Source organism: Triticum aestivum, chromosome 4B, assembly GCF_018294505.1.
Source record: "Triticum aestivum cultivar Chinese Spring chromosome 4B, IWGSC CS RefSeq v2.1, whole genome shotgun sequence".
Lineage (NCBI taxonomy): Eukaryota > Viridiplantae > Streptophyta > Magnoliopsida > Poales > Poaceae > Triticum > Triticum aestivum.
Window position 1 is genome coordinate 16,295,086 of NC_057804.1, and position 18,506 is coordinate 16,313,591.

An 18,506-nucleotide genomic window follows, 5' to 3' on the forward strand; every position below is an offset into this window, starting at 1 on the left:
GTTGCCCAACGCCGAGGCGTGCCCCCCTACTTCGCCGCCGAGGTCGACCTCGTGCACGCCTCCTTCACCGACGAGCAGCACGCCCTCCCCCAGTACGCCGCCGACAATCACGCGGCATGGGCGACGTACTTTGAGCGCCATCAGGAGCAGAGGCTGGCGTCCATCAACGGGGCGTCGGTGGTCGGCGGCGTGAAGAACAGCGAGGGCCGCCGCGTGTGGTGGGGCGCCCCCGGCCGCACGCTCGAGGGCGTGCTGGCGTACCTTGAGGGCGGCAACCAACCGCCACTGGCATACCCTCCGGCGGCCGCCCCGTCCCACCGCCGACGCGTCGGGGATGCCCAGGAGGTTCGGCTCCTCCTCGTCTTCCTCTTCGCACTCCTCCTCACGCTCTTCTTCCCACTCCTTCAGGTCTCTGAAGTTGCTCGGCGTCAAGGCCGAGCCCATGGCGGAGACGCCGCTCGGCCGGCATCGTCATCAACGAGGGCGGCCGACACGCCTCCTCGTCGGCTCCACCGCAATTCGTCAAGCCAAAGACGGAGCCAGGGCTCGCGACCGTGAAAACCGAGCCGGGGATCCCCGCGGTGAAGATGGAGCACGGCGACGTGGAGCTCAACGACTAGGCGGGCCTAAAATTGGGCGCGCAAGGACTACCAGAAGATGGAGATGGAGTGCCAGTGCGCCGCCCTGCAGCACTTCGAGCAGCGCCGCCGGGCCGCGACGAAGGAGGCCTCGTCGCCCTAGACGACAGCGACGACGACGACGATGCACCGCCGCCGCCACCAGTCCGCCATGGTGAGGCCGGGCAAGGGTCCAGCAGGGACGGCCGCGTCAAGGAGGAGAAGGCCGACGACGACGGCGGTGAGGATGGCGGCGACGACAGCGACTACTCCGCGTTCAGCGATTTCTTTTTTTAGATAAATTTGCTATGTAAGCCGCGAACAGTCTAATATATGCCAAATTTTGCCGAATTTTAGCCGTGTTTTAACCGAACTTTTCCGAATGTTTTTTTAAATTAGACGCGTCTGGGGGCCCTGGGGCCGGCGACTGGGCACCAACTCGCCCCCAGGCCGTTTGTTCGCGCTGGCTCGCCCCCACGCGGTGATTTTACGCGCCCCCTGGGGGGCCAACGGGTGGAGATGCTCTAATCTTCTGTAAAATAACTATATATTTCGTCGAATATTGGAATGGATGATGTGAAACATGTCTTACATTTCATTTATTAAAGCTATGTTTTTCTGTCGAATATTACTTTGTCCTCACATCTTGATTTAATATGTGGATGAATTCAATTGAAGTTGTTTGTCTTCATCAATCTCTGTCTCTACTGCTTAAAAAGAATGTAAGGTTTCATGTTTCACTTTTCTTCCCACCACCCCTTCATCCAATCTTCCATGTATATGATAATCAATTACCTTAATTTACTTATCTTTTAAACTAATTTCACTTTAATTTACTTACCAAATTTCTCTTCATACTATAAGGTAAATCAAGCTTTGATAAATATTTATTTACACAATCGCATTAATATGGGCAGGTAATCAGAAGCTAAGATACTAATAAAATATCTATATCGTGTTGCGATGCACGGGCATTGTCCTAGTATAACTGAAAACCTACTCCCTCCGTCATCCTTTTCTCTGACAAGTATTTCTGGAAAAAGGGAGTATAAATTATGTCTGCCATCCATTCTAACTTGTAAAGTTTGCAAGTGCTTAGCGACAAAGACAAGGTGATCCATATTAATTGTTAGTGGCTCCACAATGCACTCAATTTTGCAGAGATTTGGTGGAGTGTCAGATGAAGATAAAATACTCAGCATAGTACGAATAAGACATCAGCATTGAGCCATCGTCTACATACTTAATCAATTTTCGCCGCAATCAACTAATTAAATTAAGCCATCCAAAGACCTTTCCTACTTCCTTGTCTGCTCCTTTTATCGAAGTGTCACTCTGAAGTGGAAGATATTGTGTGTGCGCGCGTCCAGCATGAGATTGTGATATTGATCAGGGCCGAATGAATTAGCATAAAAATATTGCTCCAAAGATAAATGAGCTAGGTCAAATCACAACATCATGCGTGGACATCAGCTCTTGTAGTTTAGTTTACCTAGTGTATTGATAGGGGGTGCAAAATATCATTTTCACCTGATTTAGGCGACATAACCAGATTTGGTTGAAAGGATTGTTTTCTCCCATGCATTATTGGCCTTTGGAAGGGAGGAGCCATTCAGAGGCCTCTAGCGACTGTCACTGCTCTATATCTATATAAGGCAAACCTCTCCGTTGCTTCTTTGGGGAGTGCTGCACGCTTGCTAAAATATTTCTAGGGGACTCGCTAATCATAGTGTGTCTTATGCAAGCTTAGGAAAGATTTGATGTAATTAAGTCTGAAGTAATAGTACTGAGTTTGGATAAGCCTCCTCTTGTAGACTGGTCACAATGGAGAGTAACATACACTAGTAACATGCACATATCCCTAGATTATGTTACTACCTTCATAGTGGGTAGTAACATAAGTGTGATGTCATGCAAAACTTCATTTATTAGGTTATAGACTCATATTGCATTGGGACATGTGATGTTACAGTAACTAGCTAAGTTACTAGAACTACCTCTCTCGTCATTAACTCATTGTCACATAAGCAAATTTGTTGAGTTGGACTCGATGTTACTGCTGAAGTTACTCCTGCTGTGACTAGTCATAGTAATGCATGGGTCTTTTTCTTCTTCTGCACTATTATTAAGGCAAAAATATTGCTAGCTCCAGAGATAAATGAGCTAGGTCAAATCAACACATCAAGCGTGGACATCAGCTCCTGTATTTTAGTTTACCTAGCGTATTGTAGGGGGTGTAAAATATCGTTTTCACCTGATTTAGGCGACATATAACCAGATTTGGTTGAAAGGATTGTTTTCTCCCATGCATTATTGAGGCCACTAGTATTGCAGTGACCGTCACTGTCCTATATCTATAGTATAAGGCAAAACCTCTCCCTTGCTTCTTTGGGTAGCGCCGCTCACTAAATATTTTCGAGAGGACATGCTAATCAGCCACCTCTGCCGCTCACTAAATATTTTCGAGAGGACATACTAATAAAAATAGTGTCCTCTGCCAGCTCTGCCAGCTTAGGAAGGATTTGAGGTAATTAAGTCTTAAGTAGGAGTAGTATTATTACTTTCAGTTTGGTTGGTCCTCTCCATTATTTGCATCCATCCAAATTATGTAGCTAGGGGACATGGACGACTCCGCCCTGTTCATGGAATGGGCCATGGACACGCTGGAGCAGGAGCACCCAGACCCAGTGGTGGCTGTCAACGGCGAGGCAGCCTTCCCCTCGCTTCAGGCGCTCTGTGAGCAGCGCCTCGTCTTCGAAGAGCTGATTACGGGACCCAATCCGGCAAGCAGCGGGAGCTCCGGCGAAACCACAGACGGCAGCGGAGGTTTTGGTGGTAATTTCTCGTCCCCGGCGGCCATGGAGCACGACGTCTGGCCCCCGTCCCCGCCCACCTCGGCCAGGTGCGCTCCAAGACTTTCCGGGAACGGTGGGGTTGGGGCCTTGGGGGCATCAACCCTCCGGTGACGAGCTGGAATTTTTGCGCCGCATCCACGCTGCCGGCCAGTGACAGAGAGTGCACTGGACAGCCGACGAGGAGGGCCGCCGCAAGAAGCCCCACCGGCACCAGGCCCGTGTCGTCGGGGCCGCCTTACGCGCAGGACCATATCATGGCGGAGCGGAAGCGACGGGAGAAGATTAACCAGCGCTTCATCGAGCTCTCCACCGTCATCCCCGGCCTCAAGAAGGTGCTCCGATCGATTTGCTTCAACACCTGCACTTAGCTCTTCCCCACGCGAATAAATCTCAGTGTATGTAGATCCATATGACCATATGATTGATTCAGATGCACAAGGCGACGATCCTTTCCGACGCAACGAGGCACATCAAGGAGCTGCAGGCGAAGATCAAGGCCCTCGACGCAGCCACCGGCCGCAGCAGCAGGAGCATCGAGACCGTGGTGCGCGTCAAGAAGAAGCCGCGCCACGCCGCCGCCGCCCTCGTCCGCGTCGTCCTCTACGGGGAACCCGCTGCCGGAGATCGAGGTGCGGTTCTCCGAGAACGGCGTGATGTTGAGGATCCTCTGCGACGACGTCCAGGGGGTGGTGGTGAGGGTGCTGGCGGAGGTGGAGGAGGGGCTCCACCTCACCGTCACCCACGCCAATGTCATGCCATTCACGGCCTGCACTGTGATCATAACCATCACGGCAAAGGCAAGTTTTCCTTCATTGGTTTCACATTTCCATCCAATTATTCACACTCGTAGGTAAATGATATTAGCAAATATCTCCCCGCGTATATATAAGTCAAGTAAGATTTTTCATCAACCCAACATATATGATACTCCCTCCGTTCACTATTATAAGATGCTTTGGATATTTCAATATGAACTACATACAAACTGAAAATAGTGAACAAACACACTAGAAAGCGTTTTATACATTTGAGTTACACTTGCTTCATAATGAGGTATTTTCAATAGTATTAGTAATTGGAATTTATTTGAATATATATAGTTGCGGGGCACGGAATTTCTACACTCGCTTCTAAACGTATCTCAACACATGGACATCAGACGACTTAGTTAGAGCATCGACTTAGATTATACAGGACAATCTCAAATGACTTTGATTTAGCTAAACCGAAGCGATTAGCAACTTGGACCAGAAAGACATTCATGTCTCGAAGACAATGTGATTTCAATGCTGGAGAGTTTTGTTTTAAACTGGCCTGTTTAGACTAAAACTTATATTCATTGTTTTACCAGTTGGAACCGTTCAACAAACTGAAAATTGGCCCCGACAATAGTTAAAAATTGGATATTATACCGTCATAGTTGTACTATGATGGCCTTAACTAATGTTCCATACAAAATACATAATCTATCCCGCATTATGACGAAACTTCTTAATTTGCAAATCATGGTCAACATGCATAGAAAATGTCACCCCAGTACTATTGTAGAGCCTACATATATATTTGATGGTGAATAAAACTACATTTACGGGGAATTTCTTATGGATTGTATGGACGAGCTAACATGGCGAGATTTGGTTGGAGAATAAAAGGGTAGGGGGCCCACCCAGTGAAATTCGGGGCCGGGGTGGTGGTATTCAATAATGAGTTTGGAAGGATCCGTAGAATGTCAATAAACGGTTTAGCATTTTTGTTTGATGACCATAATTTACTGAACAAAAACATAATTCTCAATCTAGCCAATCATGTATGTTCCCCCAGGGAAAAAGCTAAGCATGTTTGTTCACAAGTATCATATTCAACTGAATGAAGTGGGAGAATACAATGCTGATCAATAGCTAGCTTGCATTTTTGTTTTCAGGTGGATGAGGGATTCACTGTTATAATAGAGGAGATCGTAGGAAGACTCAACTCTGTGCTGGAATTATATAGCAGCTGCACTTCTACCGAAGAAAAATGAAACAAGAAAATATATCATGTCATATGTATAGTACGGAACATATTATCCTGTATAATTATACTCCCTCCGTTCCTAAATATTTGTCTTTCTAGAGATTTCAATAAGTGACTACATACGGAGCAACTTGAGTGAATTTACACTCTAAAATATGTCTATATACATCCGTATGTGGTAATCCATTTGAAATCTTTAAAAAGACAAATATTTAGGAACGGAGGGAGTATTTGGAAGTGGTGAGAGGGAGTGCATGCAGGCATGCATGTTTCCGACGAGAATGTCTAGCTGAACCATACACTAGTAGAAAAGGGGGCAATGGTCCAGGCCGGATCAGCCCATTAGTCCCGGTTCAATCCAGAACCGGGACCAATGGGGGCATTGGACCCGGTTCGTGAGCCCCGGGGGCCGGCCGGGCCACGTGGGCCATTGGTCCCGGTTCGTCTGGACCTTTTGGTCCCGGTTGGAGGAACGAACCGGGACCAATGGGCCTCGCTCCTGGCCCACCACCATTGGTCCCGGTTGGTGGGACGAACCGGGACCAAAGGCAGCCCATTATGGTTCGGCCCTCGTGATACCATGCCAACTTTCAACTTTCAACTTTTTCAGAGTTCATTTGAAATGCTTTAATGCAGAAAACAAAAAAAATAAAAAATGCAGAAAACAAAAGAAAAAAACTGGAAAATAAAATAAATAAATAAAGCAAAAAGAAAACAAAAAGGTTTATTTAAATTTGAAAACTAATGGCACTAACAGAAAGTTTATAATTTTTCTAAAATTAAAAGCAAAAAGAATTAAAAAGTAAAGCAAAAAAACAAAAGAAAATAAATAATGCAGAAAATAAAACAAAAAATCTGGGAAAAAATAGCAACAATAAGTATTTTGTTGTAAGTAGAAACAAAATAAAATAAATAAAGCACGAAACAAAACAAAAAAACAAAAAAAGTGTTTTCAAATTTGAGAACTAATGGCACTAACAGAAAGTTTAAAATTGTTCTAAAAATAAAAGCAAAAAGAATTAAAAAATAAAGCAAACAAACAAAAGAAAATAAATAATACAGAAAACAAAACAAAAAATCTGGGAAAAAATAAAAATGGCAACAATAAGTAAAGGGAAAAAAGTGCCTCCTACTGGGCACCCACGGCCTGAATACGACTAGAAACCCACCATGGGCCAGGATTCAGGCCCGCAGTTGGCCCAGTAGGCCCAACAGGCAACGCGGTAGTAAGTAGGCCCGTAAGCCTGCAGTGGAGAGGAGCTCGAGAGGGGTGCGCCAGTGGGGCTTATAAATCACTGCGCGCCCCTCTCAGCTAGCGAGGTGGGACTAAACTTTTGTGCCGCACCGTGCCAGCACACGACCATTGGTCCCGGTTCGTGGCCCCAACCGGGACCAATGCCAACCCTTTAGTCCCGGTTGGTGGCACCAACCGGGACCAAAGCCCTCTGCTTCCCGCCCTTTGGGCTGCTGAAAAGAGGGCTTTGGTCCCGGTTGGTGTTCGTGGCCCCAACCGGGACCAATGCCAACCCTTTAGTCCCGGTTGGTGGCACCAACCGGGACCAAAGCCCTCTGCTTCCCGCCCTTTGGGCTGCTGAAAAGAGGGCTTTGGTCCCGGTTGGTGGTACCAACCGGGACCAAAGGGGGTCATTGGTCCCGGTTGGAGCCACGAACCAAGACAAATGTCTTTGCTATATAACGAAAATTTCAGAACCGCATCCCCACTTCGATCTCTCCTTCCTCCTCGATCTCCCGACGCTGCGCGTTGTCGTCGCCCCGCCCCGATGCCGTCGCCGCCCTGCCCCGACGCCGTCGCCGCCCCGCCCCGCCCCGACGCCGTCGCCGCCCCGCCCCGACGCCGTCGCCGTCCCCATTGTTGCCCGCGTCCCCGTCGCCGCCCCGTCCTGCACCGTCGCCCATCGCCGCCCCCGCCATGCGCCGTCGCTGTCCCCCTCGGCACCCCGCCCCATACGTCGCCGCCCCGTACGCCCCCGGCCCCGTGTATTTTCCTCTGTTAGATAAATTAGATAGAAAAATTAGATATTAATGTCAAATGTTAGATGAATTAGCTAGATATTAATTAATGCTAATTAGATGAGTTAGATAAATTAGATAGAAAATTAATTTGGATTGTGTAATTAATTTGTTCATATTGTGTTAGATTTTTTTTCTGTTAATAGATTTTTTTTGTTAGATTTTGTTAGATTTTTTTATGATTTTTGTTAGATTTTGTTAGATTTTTTTAGATTTTTTTGTAGTTCATAGATTTTTTGTTGGATGTGTAGTAATTTAGATGTGTAGTTCATAGATTTTCTATTCATAGAATCTTTATGATTTTTTTCTATTGTAATTTTGTTTATAGAATTTTAATGATTTTTTTGTTCATAGTACGTATTTAGAAAAATGAAAAAAATAAGAAGAGTAAGTGTTTAATATAATTAGTTAGAAAAATACTAGTTTATTTTTAGTAATTCTACTTTATTTTATTTATAGTAAGTACTTCATATATAGTTGAACTAGCTAGTTGATTTAATAAACTACTTTATTTTACTATATATAGAAGTAGTTTGTTTTTAGTAAGTACTACTTTATTTATTTATAGTAAGTGTTTAGTAGTTGAAGTAGCTAGTTGATTTAATTAATAAAACTACTTTATTTAACTATATATAGAAGTAGTTCCCGCATCGACGTCGGCGATGCCTCTCCCGCATCCTCGTCGTCGTCGACTCGGCGGTGGAGGCTTGCTAGATCAGGGCCATGTTCGGGACTGGGCTCCGCCGGGCTGGTATTGGGAGGTGCTACCTTCCGGGGGACGTAAGTTGGTGAGGAGGCAACCCATTATTGACCCGATCCTTGTTTGATGACGGTCACGTGGTCTAGTGACGGTGCCGAGGCTTCCGGACACCGCGGAGGTGGTACGTCACCGTGTCAGCGAGGAGGACGAGCACGTCCGTCGCTACGTGGTTGCATTGGAGGGCAGGTTCGACAATACCTGGCAGGTTCTCTAAGGATCTCACTGGAGCTATGATCCTGTGATGGTTCCTTATCTTTGGTTGTCCACCGCCCGCGCCGATACCCGTCGGGCGCTACGGTTCTAGTTGTATTAGTGATGCTATATTAGTGATAATATTCGACGATGTACGGACTCCAAGAGATGATGTACTTTTGCTTATAATTATTGAATGCATGCTAATTTGAATACTGCTTTATTTTATGATTTGGTTTTGCTTATTTTATGATTTGGTTTTGCTGACTGAATGCTCATATTGGATAAGTTCTCCTTCATTCCCGTGTGCTAGACAATTTTATGTAATAATGCACTCGGGAATGAAAAGGAGGAGCTACGTACATCACCGATAGTCAATCCGTGATTAATAATCTAGTTTAATATTTGAATTATGAACATAGGCCGGAAATGTCGTACTCGGACGACGAAAACGGTCCCGGGGAGTGCGACTGGTGCCACGACGACCGAGGTATCTGCGACAGGTTCATTAAGCTGGACGAAGATCGTCGCTTCAGCATTAAGCTCGAGGAGACCTTCGATGTTCATACGGTACGCAACCGATGATTAGGTATCTGCAACATTTTTTCGTAATTACTCATGACTTCAATTATTTTAATCATGACAATATTTTTCATCTTTTCCAATTCGACTAGCTTATCCCATGATTTGCAAGACGCCATGTCTTGGAGAGGATGGGTTTTGAAGACCATGAAAGTTTCGAAACCAAAAAAATTATCCTAAGTACCCATCATGGTGTGGATTTTCAAGTAAAGCTGTACAATGCTCAGAGTGTAACCCATTTTGGTTGCAAAAATTGGGAAGCACTTTGCAAGATGTATGGTTTTGATGAGGGTATGCTTGTGACCATGGATCTTGGTGATCCTACAATCAAGCAAGAGAGACCTACGATTTTCGTCCTTATGGATACACCTCCAATTCTTCCCCCATGTGAGCTTAACATAGTTATTAAGTAATTTATATTATTTATTTCAAAATAGTTGACAACTTATTCTTCATTGACAGCTTATTTTCATTCTTCAAAGAATGTGCGGAAGATGGTAGACAGAACCTACTACACCGAAGGCTCCGAACTAACTTATCAGGAGAAAAATCATCTGGTCGCATTTTGTACTGATCTTGAGAATTACAATGTCTACAATCGAACTCCTCAACATTATGGTCAATACGTGCCACTAGTGCACGTGTTGAACTACGGTAACTACCATGGAGATACCCTGGTAAGATTTTTTACTATTACGACATACGTGCATCTTTTCGCACACTTCTAAAACTAGTACATCATATCATTGCTAACTACGAAGTTATTACTATGTTTTTCAACAGATAATCCTGAATAATTGTGTGCCTCATCTGATGTATACACACAATAGCCTTCATGTTTTAAACATACAACCAGGTCTTCCTACGAATATGAACTGTCCATACCGGGTTTCTAAAAGAAGTGGAGACATGACAATCAAAGAATGGAAAAACTGTATGGACAGTCGTAAGGAGCTTCTTGGAAGCAACATTCAGCGAAGGGCAAAAATTGGAGACAGGATGATCTCCATTCTTCATAATGGAGAGTCAGGGTCTATATTATTTTATGCTATTTTACCTTAAGGGTGTTTAGGTCCTACCTGATACTGATGATCATGTGTTAAGAACAATTATGTAGGGTCGGGTTCGATGACTATGAGGATGATGATCGTATGACTTATTATTAATAACGAATAGAAGTTGTATGATGATGCATGATTAGTAGGACGAGTACTTGTTATTATATATGCTGATGTATGCGAGCATGCATGAGTTATTATATCAGCGGGTAAAATGAACATATATAGCAGCAGCACTGGTAAACCAAGGACGAAGATATAAGAGAGGACACTTCTCTCTATTAGCTAGCTAATATAACAACCTAAAAATAACCCCCAAAACCTCTAAAGCAGCCACTTTCCAAAAAAAACATGGACTTTTGGTCCCGGTTGGTGCCACCAGCCGGGACCAAAGGCCCCCTGACTGGGCTCGGCGCACAGAGCCACGTGGAGGCACATTAGTCCCGGTTCTTGTTTGAACCGGGACTAATGGGTGGAGGTATTAGTAACGGCTCATTAGTCTCGATTCATGAACCGGGACTAAAGGCCCTCACGAACCTGGACTATTAGGTGTTTTTCTACTAGTGATGCATTCACATGTTTCTCTTGGTGCAACGACAGCAACGGCAAAAGCTTGCTGAAAGATCAAGCCAAGTGGATGATTCCAAACGGAAATGACTGGTGTCTGGCTGCACGCAAACTGTGGATATTTTTGTCTGAATATTTTGGTAATAATATCCATCACCTATGTACTATATATGTACACACCACATGGAATCCTAGTTTTCCGGTCAGTCCACAGAGTTGGTTTTGAGAGAGAAATTCAGCCAACACAAATAATTATAAAGGTCATCTGTGTAGGATCTATAAGAAAACTGACCCAAAGAGTTCTTTCTTTTGGTTTGCTTGAATAAACCAACTCAATAAATATTTTATTGCAAATTGTAGAAAAAACCTGAGTGGTTTCTTATCCAACCATCTAGGATAATCCATGCCCAAAAAGACAAACTATAAGGAAACCAATCATCCTCCCTCTCAAATCAGAACCCTAGTGTCATCATCTCCCCTCCAATCTCCCCCATGACAGAAACGAGCCCCCATGCCTCCACATCTGGGATCCCATGCGTCCGCCATTGAACCTCCATATGAAGTAAATTTGGGCCTCCAACAAGACAATGTCAAGAATTATTCAATACATCGAAGATGCATGCATGCAACAAAATTGATGTTTTAAAGGGAAAAAAGTACATGACACCAAAATGCCATGCTGGAGCGAGCAATGGCACGTACCAAGGCATTAACATCAACCACCGCCCTTGACAACGCCAAACTACGACAAATGTTATCCGACCACTTTTTGGATGAAGGATTTTTACCATGAAGAGAAAGTCTGAACAATCTCCAAGTAATGTCTTCAACAAGGAATTCATCCCAATGGCTTATCACCTTGGAATTCGATACCTAGTACTCAAGAGCACAACCTAAGCCGCGAAGTAACGATGTTTTGTCGCCACCACTTATCAAACAAGCTGATGTTGCATAGATGAACACCTACACGCCACATATACGATATTCGGAAACTTTGAACCCACGCATGGCATAAGCACAAGAGACAACAACTCACAAGCGCGAGAGCCTCCTACCGATAACTTTGATGCCATCCGTCACATCATCAAACCAACATTAAAGTGCCTTGCGCCACGACTGCATGCAAATCACTGCAGAATTTCCCAGAGCCCCACCACCAACATCAGTCACATGGGCTTTTCCCAGCAGTATTGTTTGGTAGTGAGGTGAATGAGAGCAGAGGGGAAGGCATGTATGAAGAACACCAAATACTCTCGTGTCGCCCATACTTTTGCCGACTCGTGCTAAAAGGTTGTCACAGTTTAGCTGACAATATTTTCATTTTTTATTGTTCTTTTGGTTCACCTTTGCAGCCTAAGTTTTGGTTTCACACTAGGTTCGCAGATTCTTCGCTACGGTCCTGTGTGTCACGTGAACAACGAACTATGGCAACCATTATTAGGGCATGTACAACAATATAGACAATATTTGCCTATAAAGCCTCTCAATTTCATTTCTTTGTACAATAATTTGTCCGCAAGTTGTATATTTTCAGCCATAACAGATATCATTTGTTTAACAACAAATTCATGATCCGTAAGCTGATTGTAAATCCTATGGATTGTGTGTAGATCTAAAAAAAACCTCTTTCTCTCCTCCACATCAACAAAAAAAATCTTATGTAGCAACACATAGTTTTATATGCGCTTAAAATTGAATACAACATAGCAAATGAGCTAATCCAGATGGGAAAAGGGCCAAATTCAATTGATCCGGCAGATCTAGCACACCATGTTTGTCGTGTCCCTATGGGATACACTCTCATGTGCTGGGTTTCTTCGTTTATTCATTGCGCCTGTCTAGCCCTATATATTTATGTCACCATATGTGATGCTCCTCTCGTGATGGGAATTTTGCCTGATTCACTCGAAGCGCTATTATTGCCGCCATTGCTCCGTGCACCCCACTATGCTCACCCCCCTTTTGCAGTCATCGCGACTAGAGAGGCCATGGTACTTGTTGCCCCACAATGCACACAGTCACATCAGAGCCAGAATCCAAGATTCTACATCGTGTCGATGGCGAGCAAAATACCTAGGGGGGTGGGTCTGACGTCGATGTGGCCCTGGTGAACCGGATTCGACTCCAAAAAGCCCAAGCGATGAGGTTGGCTCCTTACAAAAATGGAAGGTTGATGACTTTCCGGATTTTTAAGTTGCATACGCTCGCGTGTATTTTGGTGCAAACTCACAGGCAGTGTGTTGTAGCGACTCTGGGGTGTCTGCAGGAAGTTCGTTAGAGCGAACAATTCAAAAAATATGACGTGGCATATGAGTGTCACAAGGCTCAGGCATATGAAGACAAACCTGTTGAACAACATACTGCAAGTTGAGCCTGGTGAGTGTCAAGTACCGAAGTGCACCGACAATGGAATGGTAGAAAGAGGCATCTGACACTGGTAATCCATCCTGAGAGAAGCTTGGCCTTCGTATCAATAGGTGTAGAAATGGGCTTGCAATTAAGCATGCCATCACACTCAAGTAGCTCGTGGGTGTACTTCCGTTGATGTAGGAAGAACCCATGAACATGACGGACCACCTCAATCCTGAGAAAATAGTGCAACGGAACCAAGTCGTTGATGCAAATTCGTCCCAGAGACGAGCAGTGAATTGCTGAAGAAGCCCAACTGAGGACACTGTCAGGATGATATCATCAACATATAGCAGTAGGTACATGGTCGCCTCTCCATGGTGATACACAAACAGAGAGGCGTTGGAGCATGTAACACTGAATCCAAGCTACTGAAGTAAACTGGAAATCCGTTGGTACTAGGCACGAGGTGCTTGCTTGAGCCCATAAAGAGAGCGCGAAAGCAAACACACATGATGAGGGCGGGTGGCATCAACGAAATCGGTGGGCTGCTGACAGTAGACCTGCTCATCAAGATGGCCATGCAGAAAGGCAATAGAGACATCCATCTGATGTACCGGCCACAGGCGAGATACCGCAAGCTGAAGCGCCGTGCGGATCATGCCCGATTTGACAACCGGAGCAGAAGTGTCGATGAAGTCAACGCCAGTATGCTATCGAAAACCGTAAATAACCCAGCGAGCCTTGTAACGCTTGAGGGTACCATCAGGGCATCAGCCGTAGTCTTCTGACGAAAGAACCACTTGACACTAATGACGTTAGTGTGCCGAGGCCGAGGGACAAGCTGCCATGTCCGGTTGCGCTGAAGAGCATCAAATTCCTCTTGCATCGCAACGATCCAGTGAGGGTCACGAAGAGCCGCTCGAGCTAACAATGGAAGAGGCGATGTCGAGGGTACCTCGGTAGCGAGGAGATAGTCAGCGGCCGAGTACCGTGTGCTGGGGTGATGAACATTGGCCTGAACATGAGTCGCCATGTGGGGAACCGGTGCAACGAGGGTTGTGGTCGGTGAAGACCCTAATGCGTCCGAATCATCAGAGGTCCCCTCCGAGGCATGGGCGGGCGAAGCTGCTAGCGAAGAGGTGGCTGTGGTCGAGGGTGAGGCCGGGGGAGATGGCGGCGAAGGGGCGACCGAGATGGCCGCAGGAGCCCAACACTCCCCAAACCCACACTACTAGGAAAAGGGCTATAGATAGGATTGATACTAATGGCGCACCAGGTAAGTAGTGCACCACTACTATATACTAATGGCGCACTGGTTGTTGATGCGCCATTAGTGTGGAAGACACTAATGGCGCACCATACACTCGGTGCGCCACTAGTATTAATTTTTTTCCATTTTTCCATACATACTAATGGCGCATCAGGACGAAGTGCGCCATTACTAGTTCTAACTAGTAATGGCGCACCGGGCAGACAGTGCACCATTAGTATATTTTCTTTTACTTTTTTGCAAAACTACTAATGGCGCACCGTGTCACAGTGCGTCATTACTAGTTTAAACTACTAATGGCGCACTTTCCCACAGTGCGCCATTAGTATATATATATATATATATATATATATATATATATATATATATATATATATATATATATATATATATATATTACTTTTCTGCAAAACTACTAATGGCGCACCACCTGCAGGTGCGCCATTAGTAACCAGGGTTACTAATGGCGCATTTGCTGGAGGTGCGCCATTAGTAACCTGGGACCCCAACAAGATATTTTGGACAGCCACATACCTACCCACTCACTTTCCCCACTTCATTCCCTCCATCTCCTTCTCCAAGCTTTCGACTGCCTCCTCCTCCTCACCTCATTTTCACCATAGATTCATCAAAATTAAATGGTGAAATTACCTTTTTTGATAGGTAAGTAAGGGGAAAGCTATCTTCATGATGTAGATCTACTTTTTTTCTCCCTAGCTCGCTCCAACAACGTGCACATGCACTTTTTGTGGCCTAGCTAGATCTATGTATGTTTGTGGTGTTGCATGTGTTTGTGGTGTTGCATATATGTTTGTGTTTGCAGGTACCGGTATTTGAAATGCGATAGTTGCCAATATTTTGCCGGAATGTTGATTCATTTCCGTTTCGGCGAGAATTTTGGCACTATGCATTCTTTTTTGGTCCTATTTTTAGGGAAGGTCATGCCAAAAAATTTCTTGGTTCTAAAATATCGTTTTGCTCTACCCCGCAGGCCACCATGGTCCGCATGATGACCGAAGGCATCGTGAATAGGTTTTTGAGCTCCGCGAAGGTCGAGATGCTTCAAAAGAACAAGACGGAGATAAGATGTCCGTGTCGAAGATGCAAGCTGAAGAGCCTTATTGCGGACCCGGATTCCGGGCAGGTGCGGGACCACCTGCTCTTGCGTGGTTTCATGGATGGCTATCGGTGGCAAGGTGATGAAGATGACTATGAAGTCGTCCATGGGGGCCGGGCAAGAAATGAGGAAGGGCAACAAGACAAGTACCACCGCGGCGAGGGCGGGCGAGAAGACGAAGAATCTCCAGGACATGATCACGGCGGTGATGCTGTACACAGTCATCATATAGAAGATGTCGTACATGATGATGAGGAAGATCAAGACGAAGGGCATGATCATGAAGATGAAGATGCCGGAGCAGACGGCGATGGAGGCTGGGTGCAGGACCCTCATATTCAAGAGCTGCTTCTCAAGCAGACGGATAACGCAAGAGCTGCCGCCCGAGAGAAAGCCAAGCTGGATCAACTGGAGATAGATGCAGTTACTCCATTGTACGAAGGATGCAGGCCCGAGGATACCGCCTGAAAGTAACGCTCATGGCTCTGGAGATGAAGGTAAAACACAAAATGACCGACGCATGCTTCGACGAGAACATGTCATTCTGGCACGAACGTCTTCCCAAGGGGAACAAGTGCCCGACCAGTTTCGAGGAGCGAAGAAAATCGTGTGTCCTCTGGATTTACCGCACGTGAAATACCATGTGTGCATGAAAAATTGCATCATTTATCGGGACGAGCACGTGGAGTCTACCATATGTCCGGTGTGCGGCGTCACTCGATACAAGAAGAGGAAGAAAGCTCCTCGAAAATCGGTGTGGTACTTTCCGATCACTCCTCGTCTGCAGCGGTATTTCATGGACCCTAAGGTAGCAAAGCTCCTGCGTTGGCACGCGGATAGGGAGGAGAAGAAGCGGGAAGATGACGGAAATGATCCAGAGATAAATAAAAAAGACAAGATGCTGAGTCACCCTAAGGATGCGAGCCAGTGGCAAGCGTTGAACTTCGAATACCCAGAATTTGGGAAGGATCCAAGGAACATCGTGCTGGGCGCGAGCACCGATGGAGTCAATCCGTTTGGCAGCCAGAGAAGCACACATAGCACCTGGCCTGTGTTTGTGTGGATGTACAGCCTTCCCCCCTGGTTGTGCATGAAGAGGAAGTACATTCACATGAGTATGCTAATTGAAGGGCCGAAACAACCAGGGAACGATATCAATCTGTATCTGGGGCTGCTGAAGGAGGAGCTAGACACGCTGTGGAAAACGCCAGCCAATACGTGGGACACCGCAGAGAAAGAATATTTCTCTATGAGAGCCGCACTGCTCACGATGGTGCACGACTATCTCGGTTACGGATATCTCGCGGGGCAGGTAGTCCACGGATTTTCTGGATGCTTAAGGTGCATGGATGACACAACGTATCGCCAGCCAGATAGAGATCCAGGGTCTTTGAAAACACGTGTTCATGGGACATCGAAGGTGGCTTCGCGACGATGACCCATGGAGGAAACGCAAGGATCTGTTCGATGGTGAAACCGAACCCCGAAAACGCCCGTGTATGAGGAGCAGCGAGGAAATAGACGAGCTGTTGAAAAATTGGAAAGACTGCCCACTGCCGGGAAAGAAGCAAAAGGCGCCAGAGCCGGGAAAGAAGCAAAAGGCGCCAGAGCCGCTGCTGAAGGTATGGAAAACGAGGTCTGTTTTCTGTGACTTGCCGTACTGGAAGATCCACCGTGTGCCTCACAGCCTTGATGTCATGCATATCACGAAGAACGCGTGCGAGAGTCTGCTTCATACCCTGCTCAACATGCTAGAGAGGACCAAAGATGGGCCGAAAGCAAGGGCAGACTTGAAATCAATGGGCATCAGGCAGGAGTTTCACGCTAATGATGATGATGATGATGATGATGATGATGATGATGAGGCGAAGCAGGACACAGAAAGTCATCGCAAAGGCAAAAAGGCCAAGAAGACCGGAAATGACTACCCTCCCGCGTGCTTCACTCTAAGTGAGGAGGAGATCGAGTAGTTTTTCACCTGCCTCCTAGGAGTAAAACTTCCTTACGGTTACGCGGGGAAGATAAGTAGATACCTAGACCCAGCGAAGCAGAAGTTCAGCAGGATGAAGTCTCATGACTGTCACGTGCTGATGACGCAGATACTTCCAGTTGCAATCCGTGGGATCATGGACGCGCACGTCCGTGAAATGCTATTTGGCCTATGAAAGTTTTTCGACGTCATCTCTCGGAAGTCCATTGGCGTGAGGCAACTCAGAAGGCTATAGGAAGAGATCATGGTGATACTATGCGAGCTTGAGATGTACTTTCCGCCCGCATTCTTCGATGTTATGGTGCATCTGCTGGTCCATATCATGGAGGATATCATCCAACTCGGGCCGACGTTCCTACACAGCATGATGCCGTTCGAAAGGATGAATGGTGTCATCAAAGGATACGTTCGAAACATGTCACGTCTAGAGGGAAGTATAGCCAGGGGCTTTCTGACCGAAGAGTGCATCTCCTACTGCACAAATTATCTAGGCATCGAGAACCCCGTTGGTCTGCCCGTCAATAGGCACCTCGGCAGGCTCGCTGGATGGGGTCACCGTGAGGGTCGCCGCGAAATGCATGTCGACTTCGAGGGTCGACTCGCTGACTTTGAAAGAGCAAACCTAGTCGCGCTACAACACATAGACGTGGGATCCTTGGGTGGTAGAGCACAAAACCTTTATTGAGAAGACGTACAATGACCAAGGCCAACAGAGGACGGACGGAGATATAATCAAAGAGCACAACTCATGTTTCACGCGTTGGTTCAAACAGAAGCTTCTGTCGTACCCTTTACATGAGGATTCTTCCGCGGAAGAACAACTCATATTCGCCTTGTCACAGGGCGCCGAGCACAACCTGATGACCTATGAGGCATACGATATCAACGGCTACACATTCTACACCGAGAACAAGGACATGAAGAGCGATGGTTATCAGAACTCCGGGGTAACGATGGAATCCTACACCGGCAACGACAAGGACAGATACTACGGAAGGATCGAGGAGATCTGGGAGCTGAGCTACGCTGGAGAGAAGGTCCCGATGTTCCGTGTCAGATGGGCCAAGAGCGTCCTAAAAGAAGACCGGTATTTCACCACCAT

General features: G+C 46.2%; 1 pseudogene; it reads left to right on the top strand.

Moving 5' to 3' along the window:
• Positions 1-3,238: 3,238 nt before the first annotated feature.
• LOC123094225 (transcription factor bHLH18-like) lies at positions 3,239-5,492 on the top strand (annotated as a pseudogene).
• Positions 5,493-18,506: the final 13,014 nt, after the last annotated feature.